General features: G+C 32.7%; 3 long non-coding RNA genes across 3 annotated transcripts in view; 2 read left to right on the top strand and 1 right to left on the bottom strand.

The window, feature by feature from the left end:
* Window positions 1-1,013, top strand: part of LOC113826916 (uncharacterized) — a 2,470-nt gene extending 1,457 nt beyond the window's left edge. The window contains exons 3-4 of the long non-coding RNA XR_003477707.2: window positions 1-85; window positions 657-1,013. The exon at window positions 1-85 is cut by the window's left edge and continues 78 nt beyond it. This is a non-coding gene — a long non-coding RNA (uncharacterized lncRNA). The remainder of the gene's footprint in view (window positions 86-656) is intronic.
* A 6,635-nt stretch (window positions 1,014-7,648) lies between these two features.
* Window positions 7,649-10,076, bottom strand: LOC113825541 (uncharacterized). Its single transcript, XR_003477598.2, has 4 exons — window positions 9,994-10,076; window positions 8,893-8,940; window positions 8,361-8,526; window positions 7,649-8,007 (listed from the first exon to the last, which is right to left on the bottom strand). It is a non-coding gene; the product is annotated as an uncharacterized lncRNA (long non-coding RNA).
* A 4,202-nt stretch (window positions 10,077-14,278) lies between these two features.
* The window catches only part of LOC138861908 (uncharacterized), a 2,404-nt gene continuing 1,682 nt past the window's right edge, over window positions 14,279-15,000 (top strand). Inside the window, exon 1 of the long non-coding RNA XR_011398607.1 lies at window positions 14,279-14,359. This is a non-coding gene — a long non-coding RNA (uncharacterized lncRNA). The remainder of the gene's footprint in view (window positions 14,360-15,000) is intronic.

Genomic DNA, 15,000 nt, shown 5'->3' with positions numbered 1-15,000 from the left:
TTTCCTGGCGAGAGGCGCTTGGGAACCATTAACTACGGGCAATATCGCTTCGGCAAGAGAGGATACCAGAGGAAATGCCACCCGAGTAAGAGAGAGAGAGACACTGTATTGTTTACCTACTAGGCTATTCTGTACTAAGAACTTCAGATTAGGTATAGATAGAAAGAGAGACAGATAAGTCGACTAGATGAACGCTAATGTTTATCTATAGGGCTATGCTGTACTAGCAACTTCAGATTAGATACAGATAGAAAGAGAGACAGATAAATCGACAACTGGATCGAAGATTAGATATAGACACAGAGACAGGCAGATAAACCAATAACTAGATGCATAGCTAGGTCGATAGATGGTCTTACAAATAGACAGACAGACAGTCAGATAAACAGGTGGGCAGACTGAGAGATAGATATGCAATGATAGACTAAGATTGACAGACAAACGGAAAGATAGATAGGCTGAGGTAGATAGACAGAGGCATGGACAGATCGATATATATGTATTATGTATAACACATGCACGCAGACATGTCAAGTTGTGTGCATGCATATATACATGTAGAGATGCCAATTCACATTCATATAAACACTTCCATATCTAATACATTTTAAAAGAGGAAACCTAATCTAATATTTTCTTTTCTCCATACGTTGCAGGAAAGAGAAGATGCTTCTTTTAATCAGAAAAACTAGGAGAGAACCGAATTTCCTTCTAAAAGGCACGAACGCTTAGGAACACACCCTGTGTCGTCTGGCCCTTCTGCAGCCACGGGTCTTGGGTACAAATTAAACTATTCAGCAGCCATGATCTAATCCCAGAGGAAGCCAAGCAAGGAAGGGCAATACTCTGATTGCTGGACAGGATGAGGAAAGTTAGAAAAGAAAAAAGGGGAAAATGGTAATGGTATTGGTATCGTTACTGCCTTCACTTACTATTATTACAAGAAAAGTAAAGAAAAAAGAAAAAAAAGAAGAAAATAGTAATGATATGAGGTCTCAGTGCAAAAAAACAAAGCCGGGTCCTCAGGGTCACGTCCTTTTTAGGTGGAAAACGCCTTTTTTTTAATAGGGAACGCCCATTTTCCCCTTAAACCTGTTAACGTTAACTGTTGTAACGTTGTTTTGTTATGAATACACCCCATAAATTTGCTGAGTTCTTCTTTGGGTCAAATAAACGACCACTGTACATTTTCATGGCCACGAGGTCGTTGCTCCGGCTACCCCCCCCCTCCCCTGTCGGCGGTCCTGGATATCATTAACACAGTTATTGTTTTCACTCTTATGACAAGAAAAGTAAGAAAAAAGAACACATGAAAATAACAGTGACATCACTAATACCATTATCACTTATCATTATTACAAAAGCTAGTTAATAATAGAAAATATTAATGACATAACTTATTAAACATAAGTAGTATGCGATCTTATCCTGTAGGTCTGCAGGGTACCTTGTTATACAGACAAGTAATATTAACCGATTTATGTTAAATCGTGAAGTTAGTCATGTCGGATCTACATCAATTTAATCTTGATATTACAACTACATTATCTTTTATGTTTACGATCGTTGTTGTAATAATATCTATAATGTTTACTATTGGAATCATGTTTTGTGTTTTGTACCTCAGTTGGTGACTATTTGGTCATCGATTTTACATTGTGAAAATAAATGAATAATTCTATGCAGCAAATTTACACATCTTTTACATTTCCTCGATGATTCAGAATGGGATAAGGTGCAGTAATGTAACTCTAAATCTCATTATAGATATCCATTCTTAGATTAGAAACAAAAATTAAATACAGATGATTAAATTTTTTTTATATTTCTGGCTGTAAGAAAAAAAAAAAAAAAAAAAAAAAACTCAAGGTAATTTCAAAATCTGTTTAACTTTACTAATGTTCTATTAGAAGTGGCATAGCTATGGTAGAGCGCTGGCTTTGCAATCGCATGGTCCTGGGTTCGCGCCAGGCTGCCCCTCCCAGTCGACTCAGCTGTGAATGAGCACCGGTATGCCGACGTCAGCATACTGGGGTCAAAGTCGACTCAGCTGTGAATGAGCACCGGTATGCCGACGTCAGCATACTGGGGTCAAAGTCAGGGCGGAAAGGAACTGGCCACCCTACCGCATCATCCCGCGGCTTAGTAAGCATGTTTCTCTACAAAACATGTCCCCTACGTCCGGATCGGATATGGGACCAACTTTGACTTTGACTTTGAATGTTCTATTTCAATTCTCCTTCGATTTTGTTATATCTAACTTTATTCTTTACCAGTATCATCAACCGCTAATGTCACTGTACTTCTCAAAATGTTCTTAATTGTAATGAAATCTCTTTAAAAAGTAATGATTTACACTATCTGTGAATGTTCTTAATTTAAATGAAATTCTTAAAGAATAATGATGTCCTTAAGTATGTGGCATCCTTTTCTTGTCTCTCCCCCACCCCCTGCTCCTGCATATTCATCTATTCTGTTGATATTATTTCCCTTATTTAGTTATCAAGACTGATGTTTTATTCATCATGATAATTTGCAATGGCATGTTAAGTTACTCTTATTCTTCTATTTGATGTTGATGTGTGTTGATTATGTTTCGAACAGCTGATAAAAAGGCATTAAACAACCTGTTTTCTGCTATAAAGGTAAATCCATGTTGGGTAGAATTAAAATCCACAAAAGTGAGATTTGATTCGACTTCGGATCTTATTTTAACACTCAATGGAACCCACTACAGATTTACGAAACATCATCTATTTAAATCTTAATAAAAACTAAGCACCTCTTTCGCGTATTATCAAAAATTTCTACAAGTCCCCCAGGTATTGAAAATCTTGATAATAATAACAAAGGTGATAACCATAATAATTATAAAAATCATAGGGCTAAGAACAGGGTGTCTAACCTAACCTAAAATAGGCCCTGATACAGTATTCGATTCTAATTTCTTAACATGTAGTTCCTTATTAATACAGCAAGTAAAGGCATCCGCGCGCAATGGAGTTTTTAGATCAAAGGACTAAAAATGTTTATTGTTTTCTTAATTCAAACTTTCATCTATAGTATAAGCATCGAAATATTCAAATTAATGCACTGCAATCATTAGAGTGCATCAGCGCAATAATATCGATGCTTATATATATATATATATATATATATATATATATATATATATATATATATATATATATATATATATATATGTATATATATATATATATATATATATATATATATAGATAGATAGATAGATAGATAGATATAGATATAGATATATGTCTCAATGTCGCCGGGAAAATGTTTTCACTGTTGAATTGTTCTGCGAAATGTCTCTACACAAAGATGGTTCTGTCAGTACTTAGCTACAAAGAAGTCAATTAATAGACCTTATCACCTCATTTTGAGTGATTTTTTTTCTTTACTAAAGCTACCAATATCAATAATGTTATCATAATTACTATATTGTTATTGACATTACTAACAGCAATGTTGATTACCAGAAAACATTATCGAAAATAAAGGAAAAGTGCAAACAGGTGACACAGGTAGTTGTCATAATGGGCTCACTGGTGACTTTGTACTTGTGGAGCCATCTATGTGTAAAAACTACTGGTTAATTAAACATACGGTGGGTATGGCATGTACACACACGCGCACACACACGCACACACACACACACACACACACACACACACACACACACACACATATATATATATATATATATATATATATATATATATATATATAAACAATTCGCTTAATCTTAGATGATAATTATGACATTATTAATATCCAAAGGATTAAAACTTTGATAACATTTTCAATAAGAACTTCCTAGTAATTATTATAATTAATCTATAGCTACCTTGATGATACGATCTCTATTGGTGAATCCAAACATACCACCTTGAGTTTTACGAAGAAAAACGTAAATTACATCGAGCATGAGTCATTTCCAAATAACACGGTGTCTTTCTCTGTAACACGCACAAGTACATAGGTGCGATACTAATTACTTAAGATGAGATTTTAAAAGATAGCTAAGAAGGGAAAAAAAAATTAGCGGAAAAACATTGATAAATTATATCACTTTTGTGTTTCATATATAGCAAGTAGCTGCGGACTTCAAGTGCGAATAAATGAAACCTAAAAGGAATACAGTTGAAAAAATGTGTAGTCTAACAGAAAGGATAAGATAACGAAAATCTTTAATCAGATATTTCATATGTATACACACACACACACACACACACACACACACACACACACACACACACACACACACACACACACACACACACATATATATATATATATATATATATATATATATATATATATGTATGTGTGTACATATATATATATGTATATATGTATATATATATATATATATATATATATATATATATATATATATATATATATATATATATATATATATATATATATATATATATATATATATATGTATATATATATATACATATGCATACACACACACACACACACACACACACACACACATACATACATACATACATATATATATATATATATATATATATATATATATATATATGTATATATATATATATATATATATATATATATATATATATATGAACACACACACACACACACACACACACACACACACACATATATATATTTGTATATATATATATGAACATATACATACACACACACACACACACACACACACACACACACATATATATATGTATATGTATATATATATATATATATATATATATATATATATATATATATATATATATATATATATATATATATATATATATATATATATATGTATTAAGCGTGATTATGGATTGTCTCTTCATCTGTATAAAAGGTAAATCCTTAACGTATCATACATATCTATATAAATAAATATTTCATCACCGCTCTTGGGGACTATTCGATGATTATGTGGTTGCAACGAGCGTACTGAAGCCACACAACCCTTGCTTTCTTAGCACAATTCTGATGGAACTTGACTGTAGTGTGATACTTGTAATCTTCCTAAGGTGTATAAACGCAAGGAATAATTTTTTTTTCGTGAGGATTCTGCCACACGAAGTTTTATAATCAGTGCTAATGGGCACGTCTTGACTTGTATTATTGAACAGTATGTGCTCAGTAGAGGATTTTAAATATGACGAAACGGCTTTGGTTCTCGACTTCTCAGCTTAGTTGCTGGGCTGACAATGTATATATATATATATATAATATTTTATTTTACTTTATATATAAAATATTTTTTATATATTTGTATATAAAATAGGTTATTTTTAGATAAGAAGAGTGTCAGAAATATTAACACATGGAAAGTAATTGTAAATTCATTAGAAACAAAATTCTAAACAAAATATTCGTGTAGGTCAATGGTTTCGAGTCACCGTAGTGCTACAAACGATCATTCTTTGTAGCGCACAAAAGTATGAAGTATTTTATTCTAACGGAACGCAAAGCAGTGCATAGGGACTTAGGTTACGCCTTGTAAAAAAAAGACTTTATAGCATTTATTTTTACCTATTTTTGATTCGTATAATCAAGAAAAATTGATACATTTCTACCCGTTCACATAATAGATATTTCCTAAATGATCAACACAACGAGTTTTCTTCCATGTTCCCCTAAAGCCAATATATAATGATACATTGATATGTGCACATCAAATGTACATTTCAAAAGTGTTTTAAGCAGTCTCAAGAAGAAGAAGAAGAAGAAGACGAAGAAGAAGAGGGAAAAAAACACAACCCCGCTATTTAATGATGATCAGTTATATACATTGACGCAGACTTTAGAGAAAAAAGGGGGTGGCTTGACTTGTAACATTCTTGCATGAATCAAAGGTTGAACCAGACTCTGCTAGAATGGACTGCTTCAAACCAGGAAACCCTAGTGTTAACCGTATCTCTCTCTCTTTCTCTTTCTCTTTTTCTTTCTCTCTCTCTCGCTCTCTTCTGACATTCCTTTCTCTCTCTCTCTCTTCCTCCCTCCCTCTCTCTTTATCTCTCTCTCTCTCTCTCTCTCTCGCTCTCTTCTTCCCTTCCTTTCTCTCTCTCTCTATCTTCCTCCCTCCCTCTCTCTTTATCTCTCTCTCTCTCTCTCTTCCTCGTTCTCTTTCTCTCTCTTTTCTGTTAATATGCTTCCTCAAGCAAAGCGCTCACCATTTCAAAATTATCCGCAAGTAATTTAATCATATTGCTAATACCCGGTAGTTTAAGGGGTATCTCACACAAACTCAAAAAGGGGAATGAAATGATGACAAGATAAAACCAGAACATCCAGTCTCACCTAATCAAATCATCATTCCTACTTCTTTTACATCCATATGATCTAGTATTCTTAATATTCTTCAATCGATTCAATAACGCGGTATTGGTCATGTAGTCCTTGTCTCTCGTGTCTTCCATGCCCTTGATTAAAACGAATTGCAGGGTAGAAACTAATACAAATAGCAGTGTCATCAGTCGCTAAGGATATATTAGGAATAACAATAATGGTAATTAATACTTGTAGTAAATAAAATCTTAATAGTAAGGCCAGTAATAACAAAATTCATGATAATGATAATAGTAAAACATAAAGAACAGTATTCATAGAATTAATAATGACAAAGATAATTATAATAATTATCACAATTATGTTCATAATGATAAAATGAAAAAAAATGTCAGACAAGAAATAGTGATCAGGAAAGCATATATATAACCACATACAGGGCATATATACATACATTTCTCTATAGATGCATACATATTCATATATACATAGGTATATATATGCATACATATATATGTATGTATATTTATATATATGCATACATATATATGTATGTATATTTATATATATGCATGTATATATAAAAATACATACATATACGCACATGATTATATATACATACACACACACACACACACACACACACACACACACACACACACACACACACACACACATATATATATATATATATATATATATATATATATATATATATATATATATATATATATATATATATATATATATATATATATATATATATATATATATATATTCGTTTATATATTCATTTATATATATTCACGTACATGTATACACACACAAATGTATATAAATAAATTATATATATATATATAAATAAATTATGTATATATATATATATATATATATATATATATATATATATATATATATATATATATATATATATATATATATATATATATATATATATATATATATATATATATATATATATAAACACACACACACACACGTATATACATACAAACACACAGGCACACGTATTGCTGTTAAAAAAGGATTTATCCTGATAATACAAATATTTTCATATTATTTTATTCGAACCTTATTACTAGCCGTACAAACATCGAACAAGGAATCATGTTTCACTTGAAAAATCGTTGTTTATACTTTTATAAAGCTTGTTTTGCACCACGAAAACGACAAACAATATATGCTTGGCTTACTATCTAATTTATACTTTCTTTATATCACAGTAAGTAGTTACTTTATATACATAGACACCTGGAAAAGAGATGCCTCAAAGAAATGGGGGTGGGGGGGAAGATCATAACAAAATAACTATTTAAACAAGATATGAAACTGGTATATCGGCACATATTAGAATAGAAAAATCCACTCAGCAGATACTGAATCTCTGCCACCTTCAAGAAGAGTAAGCATAAAAAAACAACAGGATTCTTCATCTTTGCAGTAAAGCCAATCAGTAAAGAAAACCATACATTGTCACTTAGCATCATGACAAATAATGTATAGAGAAAGATGCATTGCACACGTCCTTTCATAATAAAAATAAAACTATTATGGGCTAAAGTTACAATCTCTAGTACTGCTCTGATCTTTAAAAAAAATCCTTGGATACTCCAACAAGGGTATCAATCGGAGGCTGTTTTAGTGTTCCTTATTCGAGGGAACTCTTCTTTGCTGTAAATGAATAACCAAAAAGATGTTCACTCAACAGTCATTTCATTTATATAAACATGTATTTAGATAGATAGATAGATAGATAGATAGATAGATAGATAGATAGATAGATAGATAGATAGATAGATAGATAGATAGATAGATAGATAGATAGATAGATAATTATATAAACAAAATACATATACGCAAACAGAGAGAGAAAAAGAGAAAGAGAATGAATTATATAAACAAAAAAACATACACAAACATACATTGATAGGCAGATACAGACAGCTAGACCTAAAGACAAGCAGATACACAAATATACAAACCCACAGAGAAGAAAATATCAACAAAATATACCCAGAACGCACCTGGATTGTTTCTTCTCGCGAAGCCTCTCTTGCCGAAGCTGTACGGGCCATAGTTGGTGCTTCCCAGTCTCCTCTCGCCGGGGAATTGTCTCCTGCGGGTGATGACCAGCTGGGGCGCCCCGTGGACCACGACGGACAGGAGGCTCACCAACATCAGTACCAGGAACTGCGGTTACGAGGGAGGTGGAGTGAGTCATTGATTTTGATTGCGACATCTTGTTTGCTTTTGGTATTGATACCTGGAATTGTGTTGGTAAGTGATGGGTATAGTGTGTTTGTGTTTGTTTGTTTGTGTGTGTGTGTGTGTGTGTGTGTGTGTGTGTGTGTGTGTGCGTGCGTGCGTGTGTGTGTGTGTGTATGTGTGTGTGTGTGTGTGTGTGTGTGTGTGTGTCTGTGTGTGTGTGTGTGTGTGTGAGGTATTTTATTAACTTTCGACAACGATTTATATCTATTCATCCGTCACTGTTATCTCCATCATGGTTATTTTACATTTTGAAGTGGAAGGTGAGTGGTTTCTTGTATCGATACTTACAATTATCTTCATGGCGTTCGATTTTGGAACTCTTCTCGCCTGCTACGTCTGGACATAAAAGCATAAGTAAATGAGACACAAATAACTATGTAAAACGCAAACACAAGCAAAAAGACAAGTCCAAATCACACGCTAAAACATTGCATATGTACAAATCACACGCTAAAACATTGCATATGTACATATCATCACAAAGCGTTTATAATAAAACATTTTATGCAAATACAATTACACTCATTGTTTTTAGAATTTTTACCGAATGTCTTTTCGCTGACGGACTAGTGGCTGAAAAGACACCTCATCGACAGACTAGATTCCTTATATACAGTTTATTTTTGTTAATGGACCGGTAATAGCAGTGTGCTAATATATGTATGTATAGATATATATATATATATATATATATATATATATATATATATATATATATATATATATATATATATATATATATATATATATATATTTTTTTTTTTTTTTTTTTTTTTTTTTTTTTTTTTTTTTTTTTTCAAGAGAACGAAATATACTAAAAGTAAAAAACATCGTGTTACTTCGTTCTCCTCTAAAGACCAATGAAACAAAATCATGCAAACTACAGTATGAATTCAGGTCAGAAAGCTCAACTAAGAACATGTGACCAGTGGCAGGGTACGTCCCACGAGAGCAGTTTTTTTTTTTTCTCCGAGACGACCCCGCTGGCCAACCGGGACGACTTTTGGCAAGATTCGATCAGTGGATGAAAGGCTGAAGTCACGCATAAACATTTAAAAGAATTTTGAGTGGCTAATCTTTATGACTTTGGCTAATCTTTATGACTTTGAATGACTAATCTTTATGATCCCGTTTTGTCATATTGTACATATTCCTCATGTCCTCAGTAAATGATTATATATGTCATGGTTATCCAAAAATAATTTTCATGCAATACGTTGTTAACTCACTATCTGCCTTATGAAAACGGCCACTTTAAAGTTTTATGTACTCCATTTGGTATATCTGATTCAGCGAAGTTTTCTTTCGGCCAAGTGTCCGCTGGCGAAAAGTCCGAAAACACGTAAAATACAGACGGATATTTTTCAATCCATTCAGCGGTTAACTTACATGCAAGACTGGGTTGTCTATGACTCTTCTGTCAACGAAAGGACCGCAACAGCTGAAATTCAGGCTCTTATCCACTCTCTTATACGTACCCTACTGTCGCGGATGCCAACTCGCCTTTTTATCATTAATGTCAAGCCGTACGGATTACGTCAATCATTTCCATACATTTACAAATTTATCAGAAAACGATGTCTTTTTGTCGTGAATTCTATTAGCCATAACGAGTAAAAATATGGAATGGGAACAGGAATCATAAAAAAAGACAAAGAACTTTTATAATATTCGTGTGAACATTTAATTCATAAAGCAAAGAATAATATCAAGGTGTTCGCAGGTAGGCTGAAGTAATTATCAGATGTCGACTTATTAATAGCCATTAAGGAGCATAATCTTTAACAAAAAAGGTACTTTTCCTTGCGCCCAGCATACGAAATCGGAATCTGATACCTCGTTGGCCATATCGGCAACATGAGAAAGAAAGAGACAAGAATAAGGAAAAGGAAGAAAGAAAAAAAACGAAAAATGCGGTAGAGAAGAAAGATGGCGTTGATGTAAATAATTCTGGAATTCTCCGGATATGTAGAAAGCATTATTCCTTATAAACGACAAATATTCTATATCCATAAAAGTTTTTTACACCAGTTCACGCTGGTCGAATGACGTAAATTACAGCATTACGAAGTCTGTGACGCATTTCAGAACATTTCGAAATATTCATGATAGCGAAGATACGGATAAATTTCCCGCCAGAGTTAGTTCGATCCGGTAACGAGGTTATTCTTTTCGGCACGTATCCCCCCGCCCTTTCTCTCCTATCTAGGATAAAAAATAGATGGAAATCAAATTCATTACATCGGAATTACTTTTCTTTTTTAATTTAATAATCACATTTCTAACGAATTTTCAAAAAGTAGCTTCTGTCTCCCTCTTTCCGTTACCGATTTTGAAAACAAATATCATTAAACCGTTACCGTTAACCGTCATTTCAAAAATACAAAATATCTTGATGATAACAAACTCTCCTTTCTGTCTTCCCGCTCACAAAAGAGTAATAGGAAAACGATTAACTAATGACATCCATGTACAGCAACACATCAACTACATAATATGTCATTCATGTATCATAAATATAGTTGTGGAAGCATCTGACAGAACCTAAACCTGCAACCTACGTCAGCAATGTTAATTTATGTATCAAGTGAGTGACGCCAAAATTATGTCGATATCTTAGTATTATAGTGTTTTCTTCCTTGTTTATTTCTATTTATGGTTTCGTCTGGCCAGTCAATATAATCTATTCCTCTGTTCATTTATATATATATGTGTGTACATATATTTATTATGTCTTTTTATCTATAATATTTATTCTTTCTCTTTTATTTTTAATTGGCAATTTTTTTATATGTTGAGAAAGATTATGCATATAGTTAACTGCTAGTCTGCAATATATACATTCCTTTATACACTAAAACTTGTTTAATACTATTTCAAAGCCAGATTTTACAATACAAGCTAATATTGCTATATAAGAATCTATCAATCAATCTATCTTTTCTATTCAGTTCCAAGTGAAGATTTTAACCATTTTTAACCAGTGTTTCTAAAGTTTTCATAGTTTTTCTGTTGATTTTTGAGGTACTGACTTCTTTGGGTGAAAGTGTCTTTTTAAGAGAGCATGTCCTCAAGTGAAAAAGAGGTTTCCCGAAATATTTACTTGGGAGCGCCATTCCTGTGCTAGGCTGCGAGTTGTGCCTCGGAATCTGCTGTTCTGACACCTACTTTAGCTTATCTTCGCGATTCTCTGTAAGGCCTTTTCTAATACTACTTTGCTCAAAGACCAAGAGAGTTTGGGGAAATTAGTTAAGGAATGGGGTGCAAATGTCAATATTTTTTCTCTGGCATGAGATGTAAAAATACAAAACGAACAGTAGAGAACGAAAATCCGCAACAAACAAGATCAGAAATAAATTGTCAAATGTAATACAAGGAATGAGGAAAAGGTGGAAAAGAAGAGAAGGAGAGAAAGGAAACATTAGTGATCTCTCATTCGACAGCAGACAGAAAAATCATGAAAAATGAATTGGGGATTATTGGAACAACCTCGGCAACTTTGGAGTCGACTTGATTATAGAGAAATAATATGAAAATTGCTGTCTAAGCCTCATGCAGATAGCCACATTCCTACATAGAATAGAATGTTCTTAGATCCTACAGGAATCTAGACTCTTTACAAAGCACAAATTCTTACATATCTTGAAAGATTTCTGTCCTGAATATTCAATCCTCTTGCCTGTTTGCACACCATTGGCAAGACTCAAACTTGTTCTATAACATATCAAAGCTTAGTTTAAGGAACCAACCTTTTCCCCAGACTCTTTTGGTCACTGGGTAAAGTAGCACCCAAATAGTTTCACAAGAAGATAAACTACAAATCGTGGCTGGTATCAGAACTGCATATTCCGGTCATATCTCATAGTGAAACACGAAAAGGTCACTTCCAAATGAAAATCCCGGGAGAGTTCTTCGTATCTTTTCACTTGACATGCACTCTACCAAAGAAATAATCACTCAAAGAGCCGCACGACTTCAGAACCCTGGCACAATCTCTGGTAAAGCCAGGGACCTCAACAAACAACAGATTTAGTTCATGGTCAGCAATTAATAATCGTAAAACTCAGATTAGAAGACAGTTCAACTTCCAGATGTATTTTTGCAATGTAATATTCCTTAATGATGATATTGGCTAATGCTGTAAGGATTGGCTTTAGAATGGGCAAGTAATAAACAATATTTAGTTTAGAAAAGCAAATTCAGGTTGCAGAACCCACAATTAACTATGTACACATACAATGAATGATAGTACCAATCCAAGATGAAGGAGAGAGAAAGAGTGCTATAAATAGTAACAGAAAAAAAGGCAGACGAAAATAGAATATATGGACTGAATGAATACATGGATGAATACATGAATAAAAGTTGCATCAAAAAGTATTGGCGTACCGACGTCCTTTTGACGTCACTCACTCATTTGGTGCATAGATGAATATTGCTGACGTAGGTTGCAGGTTTAGATTCTGTCAGATGCTTCCACAAATATATTTATGATACATGAATGACATCTTATGTAGTTGATGTGTTGCTGTACATGGATGTCATTAGTTAATTGTTTTCCTATTACTCTTTTGTGAGCGGGAAGACAGAGGAAAGTCTGCCATTATCAAGATATATATATATATATATATATATATATATATATATATATATATATATATATATATATATATATATATATATATATATGTATATATATATATATATATATATATATATATATATATATATATATATATATACATTTTTTTTTTTTTTTTTTTGAAATGACGGTTAACGGTAACGGTTCAACGATATTTATTTTCAAAATCGGTAACGGAAAGAGGGAGACAAAAGTCACTTTTTGAAAATTCGTTAGTAAGTGAAATGTGATTATTAGATTTAAAAAGAAAAGTAATTCCGATGTAATGAAGTTAATTTCTATCTAATTTTTATCCTGGATAGGAGAGAAAGGGCGGGGGGATACGTGCCGAAAAGAATAACCTCGTTACCGGATCGAACTAACTCTGGCGGGAAATTTATCCGTATCTTCGCTATCATGAATATTTCGAAATGTTCTGAAATGCGTCACAGACTTTGTAATGCTGAAATTTACGTCATTCGACCAGCGTGAACTGGTGTAAAACTTTTATGGAAATAGAATATTTGTCGTTTATAAGGAATAATGCTTTCTACATATCCGGAGAATTCCAGATTTTCAGCAACGCCATCTTTCTTTACCGTATTTTTTTTTCTTTTTTGTCTCTCATGTTGCCGATATGGCCAGCAACTGATTACAGATTCTGATTTTGTACGCAGGGACACCTTTTTTGTTAAAGATTACCTTCCTTAATGGCTATTAATAACTCGACAGAGCAGAATTACTTGAGCCTACTGTTATTATGTGAACACCTTAATATCGTTGTTCATGAATTAAATACACACACGTTCTTAAATGCGAATACGAATATATTAGAAGTCTTTTTATGGACGGTTCAATTTCTGATTCCTGTTTCCATTCTTTTTTTTTTCCCACTCGTTTTGGTTAATAAAATTCACGACAAAAATACATCACTTTCTTTCTGATTAATTTGTAAATGTATGGAAATGATTGACGTAATCCACACGGTTTGGCAGCAATGAACAAAAATGCGATTTTTGGCATCCCCGTTCATAGGAATCATATAAGAGAGTAGACAAACGTCTGCATTTCAGCTGTTACAAGTCACTTTCGTTGACAGAAGAGTCATAGACACGGACTAACTCAACCTTGCATGTAAGTTAACCGCTGAACTGTTAGAAAAATGTCTATCTGTGTTTTGTGTGAGCGTTTGGAGTTTTCGCCGATAGAAAACATCCCGCTTGTCGAATATATATATATATATATATATATATATATATATATATATATATATATATATATATATATATATATATATATATATATATATATATATAGTATAAGAAAGTTTAAAGTGGATAATTTCATAGTGAGTTGAAATTCTAATTCTGGAAGAAATCTAGTTAAAAAAAAAAACATACATAAACAAAAATTTATTGTGAAGAACAACTGATATAATTAGTTCAAAACGAGAATCCTAAATGTGAAGCCTTTCAAAGACCTCATACTCTTTAAAGTAGATAAAACGAGACTTTAGCCTGTCATCCAGCGACTAATACTTGCCAACGTGCCTCTTCTACTCCACTCCGAAATCAAACTTGTACTTCATTTGCATCCCTGTGCGACCTACCGTAATGTCATCAGTCACAGCCAATTAATTTCCATTTTGAACGTGAGAATTAAATTCTTAGGAAGTGAAAATAAATTTGAAAATTAATTAATTTGTTCTGGTATAAGGTAATGCAATATAAGACATTTTTAAAACTTTTTAAGACTCATACCATTTGCATTTTAAG

The sequence above is a fragment of the Penaeus vannamei genome, chromosome 6 (assembly GCF_042767895.1).
Source record: "Penaeus vannamei isolate JL-2024 chromosome 6, ASM4276789v1, whole genome shotgun sequence".
Classification (NCBI taxonomy): domain Eukaryota; kingdom Metazoa; phylum Arthropoda; class Malacostraca; order Decapoda; family Penaeidae; genus Penaeus; species Penaeus vannamei.
Note: the sequence above shows the minus strand (reverse complement) of the source record. Positions and strands in the feature narration are given on the sequence as shown.